A 9189-nucleotide genomic window follows, 5' to 3' on the forward strand; every position below is an offset into this window, starting at 1 on the left:
GCGCTGCGGGGCTGGGCCTGAGGGAGGGTAGACCCCAGGGCTGGGGGCCTCCGGGCATCCGCAGGGGGAAGGAGCAGGGCGGACAGACCTGAGGGGTGCTGGTTGAGGGGGTGCCTGGGGGGACCCCAGCCGGGAGGAGACCTAAGAAGTGGGTGTGGGGGCTGGACCAGAAGCAAGGGGACTCTGGACAGGGGCACCTGGGGCGGGGCTAGAGGAAGGGAACCCCCGTGGTGGGCGGAGGAGAAGGGCAGTGGACACGGGGTGGGGGAGGGGAGAAGCAGGTGGGCGCACTCATCCCCTGATCGCAGTGTCTGGGGGCTCCTGGGGGGGTGGGGCTGGGAGGGTTCTGCCCCCGTGCAGGCCTCAAAGCCGAACTTGTTGGAAATTAAGTTCCCGAACCTTGTTTAAACTCTAAAATTCAGTTGGTTTTGTGACAGTTTTCATCCTGACATTAAGTCCCAAAATGTTCTAAGAAGAGGGAAAAACCTAGACGATTCCTTGGTTTTCTTTATATTTCTGTAAATACTGGAGGCCCAGTGCACTGGTGGGGTCCCTCGGCCTGGCCTGCGGGGATCAGACCAAACGGCTCTCTGACATCCCCGAGGGGTCCCGGATTGCGAGAGGGCGGTTCTCAGGTGACGCGCCCCTGCACCCCGGAATCGGGCTCCCTCCTGTTTGGTTCTGGGTGCATCACCCAAGAACCATAGCGGCCAAGTCACTGCAGCTCAGCAGCTCCTGCGTTGTCTGCCCCCTGGTGGTCAGTGCGCATCATAGCTACTGGTCAGATGGTTGCTTAGGCTTTTATATATTTATTTTTATTGATTTCAGAGAGGAAGGGAAAGGGAGAGAGGAATACAAACATCAATGATGAGAGAGAATCATTGATTGGCTGCCTCCTGCATGCCCCTCACTGGGGATTGAGCCCACAACCCCAGCAGGTGCCCTGACCAGAAATCAAACTGTGACCTCCTGGTTCGTGGGTTGATGCTCAACCACTGAGCCACACTGGCCGGGCTCCTTGGTTTTCCTGGAGGATTTGTTAGTACAGAACTGGCTGTGTGGGCAGCCCAGACCCAGACAGGGGAAAGGTGCCAACAGGTGGGCCCCCAGCCTGTGAAACCAGGGAGGCTGCTCAGGAAGAGAATGGACATCCCCACATACACCTAAGGGTCCTTCTGAGCTGGTCAGATCTTACCCCACAACAGGCAAAGCAGGGTCATCTGCTTAGGATCCTCCACCAAATGCTAGATGGGAGTGGGTTGCCCCTGCCCACCAAGTGTCCTAAGTGGGGGATGGGGCCCCACAGGCCTTTTGCTGACCAGCACTTGTGCCCCACTGCATCCAGTGTATGAATTGAGAAGTGAGGCTTGGAGGATGGCTAAAGACTGCAGCTAACACCACCCAGTGGTCAGTCCTGAGCTAGGCCCAGCCTCAAAGCTGATGTCCCTCCAAATACATCCTTGGGCCAACATGGGGCAGGCCCAGCACATCTACACCAGACACAGGAGCTGCAAGGGCCTCCTCTGCTCTAAAGATGCCTGCTTCTCTGCGTCCAGATGGCCCGGGACAGCCAGCAATGGAGAGCAAGCGACCAGGGCCTGCATCCTGCCGTCCTCCTCCTTGGGCAAGCCTGATGCACACCAACAAGCTGGAGAGTCTCACAACACAGAGCGCCTGTAAGAGACAGTGTCATGAAAGAGAAGATGGAAGTCAACATAGCCTTTCACCACAGAGCAGGAGAAAGAAGGGAAGAATGGCCTCTCACAGGATGGAAGTTTGTCCAAGGAGTTAAAAAAAAAAAAAAAGACCATAGGCCTGTCACAATGACATTCTGGAATTCCAAGCATAAAGAGCTGAGCCCAGACACCTTCAGAGAGGAAAGATCTTTAATCAGACTAAACCTGATTGTCAGTTCTTTTGAGAGGAGGGAGAAGCCTAGATAGTTCCTTGGCAAAGAAGCAATTGACTAAATTCTAAGGGAATTGAGCCTTAAATTCCATACCCAGTGAAACTAGCCTTCAAGTGAAACAGCAAAATCAGGGTATTTCATAGCCTGTAAACATCCAAGTTTACCTCATACAAAGTTTCTAAAAAATTAATGAAAGATATACCCTAGCAAAATGAAAGGTGAATCTGAGAATAAGATGTGGGTGCCAGCAAAGAAACCAGTTCAGACTGTTAAAAGAAAATCAAATAACAACTTGAGAGAAAATCCCAGATGAGCTGAACATGGCTATGACAAAAAGAGAAGGGAGCAGAAAGTAAAAGTGTACTAAAGTTCTTGTATTGTCAAAGGATATTAGAATGTACAGAAAAAAGGTTTAAAATATTAAAATATCCAAATTCCCACTAAAAAAAATGGAAACGGGATTTATAGACTTCAAGACAGCTGGCGGGGGGGGGCTGAAATGAAAAAATTGACAGTGCCAACAAAAAGAAGAAAAGATAAATGCATCCTATATAATAAAAGGCTAATATGCAAATCGACTGAACAGCAGAACGACCAGTCACTATGACATGCACTGATCACCAGGGGGCAGACGCTCAACACAGGAACTGCCCCCTTGTGGTCAGTGCACTCCCAAACGGGGAGCACTGCTCAGCCAGAAGCTGGGCTCATGGCTGGCGAGTGCAGCAGCGGTGGCGGAAGCCTCTCCCACCTCCGAGGCAGCGCTGATGACCCCTAGGGGATGTCCAACTGCTGGCTTAGGCCCGCTCTGGAGCAGGCCTAAGCCGGCAGTCGGACATCCCCCGAGAAGTCCCAGACTGTGAGGGGCACAGGCTGGGCTGAGGGACCTCCTGCTTCCCCACCCCTCTTCCAGTGCACAAATGTCATGCACCGGGCCTCTAGTAGTAAATTAGGAACATAATATAACAGGAATAAATTCAAATGTTTGAGTAATGGGAGACATGATTGAATTAAAGTCATCTATTAAAAGTCTGAGACTCTCAAATTGGAATATAAATATTGTTAAATACTGTTTACAAGAAATACACCTGGGACCCTTTCCCCCTCCCCATGTGGGAGTCTGTACTTGTTCTTCAATAAATCTCCACCTTTGCTATAAAAAAAAAAAGAAAAAAAATACACCTAAAAATGTCACAGATTGAAAACAAAAGAATGGAAAGCATACATCATACAATTTCTGCTCCTCAAAAGACCATAAAAAGAATAAAGAACAAAAGACTAAAAGTTAAACGATATTTGCAACAAATGTACTTTGCAAATGATTAGTATCCAGATTAAAAGAATCATTTCAAATCCACTAGAAAAAGACAAGCCAATAGAATGATGAACACAACACATAATCAGACTCCTTACAGAGAAGAATATGGAAAGGCCCAATAACTTCACTAGTAATTTTATAAATACAAACTGAAACCACACCAAATTAGCACAAATGTTAAAGTCTGGCAATACCCAGTGATGGCAAGAAGATGGGTCAACTGAACCCTACTGGCCAGAATGTCAGGTGGTGCAATTATCTTGGTAAATAATTCAGAATTACTGAATGAAGTTGGACATGTGTATCACTTATCACTGCATAGCAAACCGCCCCAAAACTTCAATCATAGCTCAAAACAACAATCATTCCCTTTGCTCATGGATCTGCTACGGCAGCAGGATTCAGCAGTCTCAGCTGGTCTAGAGCATCTCCACTAATGACTGGAGGGGCCATGTCCAAGATGGTGCACTTGTGTGGCTGGTAAGCTGGTTCAGGCTCTGGGCTCTGGGCCTTGGGGATTTCCTTGTGGGATGGTGGTCAGGTTCCAAGAGTAAGAATCCCAAGAGAACGAGGTGGGACCTGAATCACTTTCTATTTGTTTGTATGTATGTATGTATGTATGTATGTATGTATTTATTTTGCAAGGTGCACACTGGGCTTCCAGATCTGCATCACTTTTTACATGGTTACCTCAGAAGTCACATAGCATCGCTTCTGCAGAAGCCTGTCCAGATTCAAGACATGGGGAGGACACCAACCCCTACTTCCTGTGGAGAGAAGTGTCGATCACATCTTAAGAGGAGCATGGGGTATGGGAGGAGTCATGTGGCCGCTGGGAAAATGCCAGTGCACACCCACTCCCAGCTGAGGGTTAAACGGATTCCTCGGCAAATTTCATGCCTGGATGTGGGCTAGAGAAACCGGCACTTGTTCATCAAAGCAGCACTGTCCTTATTACCAAAAATGTCAGCTAATCAAACGAGGTGTGTCCATACAATGAATGAGTTGCAACACTTTGAGCCAGGTGCTGAATCTCAAACAGTAATACTGAATGGGAGAGACAGCTCACAGAAGACTGTAATGTAAAGTGTGAGTCCATTTACACTCAGCAGAGAGCTAGGAAAGAGATGTCTAAGTATGCGCACGCGCGCGCGCGCACACACACACACACACACACACCTGCCTTCTTCAAAATCTATTAACAAACCTTGAGTTCATACTGATAGTTCCAATTCCAACCCAGCAGAGTTCATTCTCTCCTTCCCCCTCCCTGTATAACTCTCAGCAGTGAGAAACCTGAGTTCACCTAGTGGCTCAGTTGACTGTGTGTTGGGGCCATAACAGCCAGAAACTTGTCCCCAGACACATCAAACCTCCCCACCACCACCACCCCCATTAGATGCACCAGCCAAAGGTTCAGTTCTGGGGACATCACACCCCCACCCCATCACAGCCCCACACCATTAAATCTTCTGCTGAAAGCTTGGGCCCAACAAAGGCCTGGAGAAGGGCACTGTGTTGTTGTTTTTAATGCCCTATTTCCTGACTCTTCACTTTTAATATAAATCTAGTTATTTGCATAGTTTCAATAAAAACCAGTCCTCCTTTTTACCAGCATATAATTAGACAAATCGATTGTGCAACCAAGGCCTTACATTGCTAAGTATTTGAGAATATATCTCATGTGATTCCATATGGCCTTCTCAGCTTCAGAACAAGGGTTGTGGCATCTGTGTTGAACCAACGTCCACACAGCCCTTAGACCCACATTGGTCTTACAAGTAGTAAGGAAGGCAGGATCTGTGCCAGACACCACGGTCCTTGAGAAGATAGAAATATACCTGCGTTCACAGCAGTGCAGGCGAACCTGAGGAAGGTTGGTTTGGTTTAGTTTTGTAACCTGGGAAGAGAAGAGCAAATAAGAGAAGTTAAAATCTCAGGCATAACAGAGGCCCAGTCCTACATTCCTTATGATGACATCTCCAGACAGAAGTTGAATTTCCGGCCTCTGTGTTGGGTAACGCCGTGTGGTTAGATGTGCCGGCCCAACCAGAGGCTCCTTCGTGTTAATTGCCACTTCTTACAGCACCTGTGTGGATGAATCAGGTCCAAACACAATAAGCCTAGCTTTCTGTGCTCAAGAAGAACCTTTGGAGATTCTCATCATGAAGCGGGGGAGGGGACTTGATAAAAATTTTCCAAAACATGAAGAGGCCAGAAGGATAGCAAATGGGTCCTTGGGGTAGGAGGCTGAGAGTTGGGCAGCAGACCTGCCAGGGAAATTTTCTGATTCTCTGAGGCGCCATTTAACTTGTTACTTCCTATTGATTGTGATTCTTTTGCCACTCAGCGAGGGCAGACTTGTAGAAAACGACGGCTTGGTAAAGTGATTCTTGCCTGAAAGCAATGCCCAGCAGTAAATGGTACAAATGATTTCTGTCTGTAGAAAAGAGTACAGTTAGGAGAGGTTGCCATTTACGGCCCTGCAGACCAGTGACTTGCTTTTAAACTAAATTAGCAGGTTTACTCAAGCAAGCTTTTTCATCTACTACACATACTTCCCTCTCTCCCCAAGCTTTTGAAGCAGCCTCGCCGTCATGCTGGTTCCCTGGTGAATGATTTAAATAAATCTTTGACGCATCCCTACTTTAGAGCTGGAGAGTCCTATTTTTAACTTTTTGAAAATTATGCTTTGGCAGCTCCCCTATCTCGCTGCCTCCTCAGCATCTCCTCTGGGATGTCTAGTAGGCATCTCACACTTGACATGCCTGATACCGAGCGCCTGGCCTTCATCTCCAAACTTCTCCTCACCTGTCTTCCCCATCTGTTATGGGTTGAATTGTGTCCCCCAAAAGATAGGTGGATTCTCCGGAGCACTATCTCAATTCGTTGAGGTTCTGCTTCCTGGCATATGTCGACAGTTTGGCTCAAATAAACTCACAAAAATTCTTTAAAAAAAAAAAAGATAGGTGGACATCCTAACCCCCAGAACCTGCGAATGTGACCCCATTTGGAAATAGGGTCTGTACCTATTAAATAAAATGAAGTTATTAGGGTAGACCCTAATCTAGTGACAGTTGTCCTTATAAGAAAAGGGGAATGTGGACACAGACACACAAGGAGGAGGACATGTGACAACAGAGGCAGAGATTGGCAGGATGCACCTATGAGCCAAGGACCACCAGCCACCAGGAGCTGGGAGAGGCAGGAAGACCCTCCCATTCAGGTTTCAGGGGGAATGCAGCCCTGCGGACACCTGAGTCACAGACTTCCACCCTCCAGGACCAGGAGACAAAAAAAATTCTGTTTTGTTTTTTAACCACCCAGTTTGTGGTTCTTTGTTATGGCAGTTATACCTTCTCAGTAAGTGGTGACTTCATGCTTCCTGAATGAAAGGGAATGCTTACTGCTCACATCTGATGCAACAGCAAATCCTGTGGGCTCCCCTTGAAAATGTGTCCCGAACCAGCCCCATGTCATCACCTCCTCTGTTACTACCTCAGGGTCAGTCACTACCCTCTCTCACCTGGTTATCTCAGTATTCTGACTAGTCCCTGTGCTTCACCAGGCACTTCTAAATTTTTTCTATTCACAACAGCCCAAGTGATACTGCCACTCCTGTATTTAGAAGCTCCCTCAACTCAGCAATCAAAATAAACAACCAGCTTTTAAAAAAATGGGTAAAGGACTTGAGTAGACACTTCTCCAAAGATGTAAAATGGCCAATAGTGCCCAGCCGGTGTAGCTCAGTGGGTTGAGCATTGTCCCACGCACATAGAGGTCGCCAGTTCTATTTCCAGTCAGGGCACATGTCTGGGTTGCAGGCTCCATCACCAATGGAGGACATGCAGGAGGCAGCCAATCAATGTTTCTCTCTCATCAATGTTTCTGTCTCTCTGTCCTTCTCCCTTTCTCTCTCCCTAAAAATCAACAAAAACTTACTTAAAATAAACAAAATTACCGTCATAACAAGAACCAGGAAATTCATAACTTGAATAAGAAAAAAAAAAACAGATATCAACACTGAGATGAATCAGATGTTGGAACTATCTGACAGGGATTGTAAAGCAACCATCACAAAAATCCTTCAACAAGCAATTACAAATTATCTGGAAACAAATTTTAAAATAGAAAATCTTAGCAAAGAAACAAGTTATTAAAGAAATGGAAATTATAGAACTGAAAGCTACAATACACCAAAATAAAAATTAAAAAACTCAATGGCCTCCATAGAACACTTAATATGATAGCATAAAGATTCCATGAACTAGAAAATAGAACAATAGTATTTCCCCAATCAGAAAAATAGAGAGAAAATAAACTGAAAAAATAAAATAACAAAGCTTTAGGAAACTGTGGGACTATAAAAAGGAAAATTAACATTTGTATCGTTGGATCCTAGAAGGAGAGAAGAAAGTTATGAGGCTGAAAAAGATATCTGAAGAACTAATGCCAGAAACTTTCAAACTTGGCAAAATACATAAACCTACACATTCAAGAAACTGAGCAAACCCCAAACAAGATAAACTCAAAGAAATCTATGGCATGCATATGTTAACTAAACTTCTGAAAACTAATGAAAAGGGAAAAATCTTGAAAATGAACATAGAGAAGCAACACATTGCCTATAAGGGAAAAACAATTGGAAGAAGAGTGGATTTTTCATCAGAAACCACAAGGCCAGAGGAAGTGACACATTTTTGAAGTGCTGAAAGGAAAGAACTGTCGACCATGAATTCTATATCGAGAGAAAATATGCTTCAGGAATGGGGGGTGGGAATAAAAACACTCACAGACAAAGACAACTAAAAGAATTTGTCACTAGCCGAACTACCTATAAAGAGTAGCTGAAGGAAACCCAGCCGGCATGGCTCAGTGGTTGAGTGTTGACCAGTGAACCAGAGGTCACTCCTGGTTCAATTCCTGGTCTGGGCACATGCCCGGGTTGCAGGCTCCATCCCCAGTGTGGGGCATGCAGGAGGCAGCTGATCCATGATTCTCATCATTGATGTTTTTACTTCTCTCTCCCTTCCTCTCTGAAATCAATAAAAATGTATTTTTTTAAAATAGCTAAAATAAGTTCTAAAACAGAAAAGAAAATATAACAGAAGGCTTAGAGCTTCAGAAAGTAAAGAAAAATGCTGGAATGGGTAAAATAGGGGTAAATATAATAGATTCTCCTTTTTATTACAACTTTCTTAAATCACATTGGATTGTTGAAGCAAAACTTGTAACTACCTGATATGAAACTAAATGTATAAATAGAAAATATTTTAGATGTCCATATTTTTTAAAAGGGAGCTAAGTGGAAGTAAGGTTTCTACACTTTGTTCAAAGTGCTAAACTGAAATCCGTAGACTTTGATAACTTGTGTATGTATACTGCAAAACCCAAAGAACCAGTGAGAAAACGATTCAAAATGTTACGCTCAAAAGCAGTATGAAAAAATCAAAATAGAATTTTAAATAATATTCAAGTATCCCACAGAAAGGCAAAGAGAGAGAGGGAGAGAAAAGAATGAGAGAGGGAATAGACAGAAAACAATAAAATGACAGACTAAAGCCCTAATATATCAAAAAATTTAATGTAAATGGCCTAAATACACTGATTAAAACACAGATTGCCAGCCCTAGCTGGTTTGGCTCAGTGGACTGAGTATCGGACTGCGGATTGAAGGGTCCCAGGTTCGATTCCGGTCAAGGGCACATGCCTGGGTTGTGGGCTCAATTCCCAGTGGGGGGCGTGCAGGAGGCAGCCGATCAATGATTCTTTCTCATCATCGTATCTATTTCTCTCCCTCTCCCTTCCTCTCTGAAATCAAATGTGGGCTCACCCAGTGGGGGGCGTGCAGGAGGCAGCCGATCAATGATTCTTTCTCATCATCGTATCTATTTCTCTCCCTCTCCCTTCCTCCTCGAAATCAATACTATATATATATACACACATATATATGTATATATAT

The sequence above is a fragment of the Myotis brandtii genome, unplaced genomic scaffold (assembly GCF_000412655.1).
Source record: "Myotis brandtii unplaced genomic scaffold, ASM41265v1 scaffold537, whole genome shotgun sequence".
NCBI classification, from domain to species: domain Eukaryota; kingdom Metazoa; phylum Chordata; class Mammalia; order Chiroptera; family Vespertilionidae; genus Myotis; species Myotis brandtii.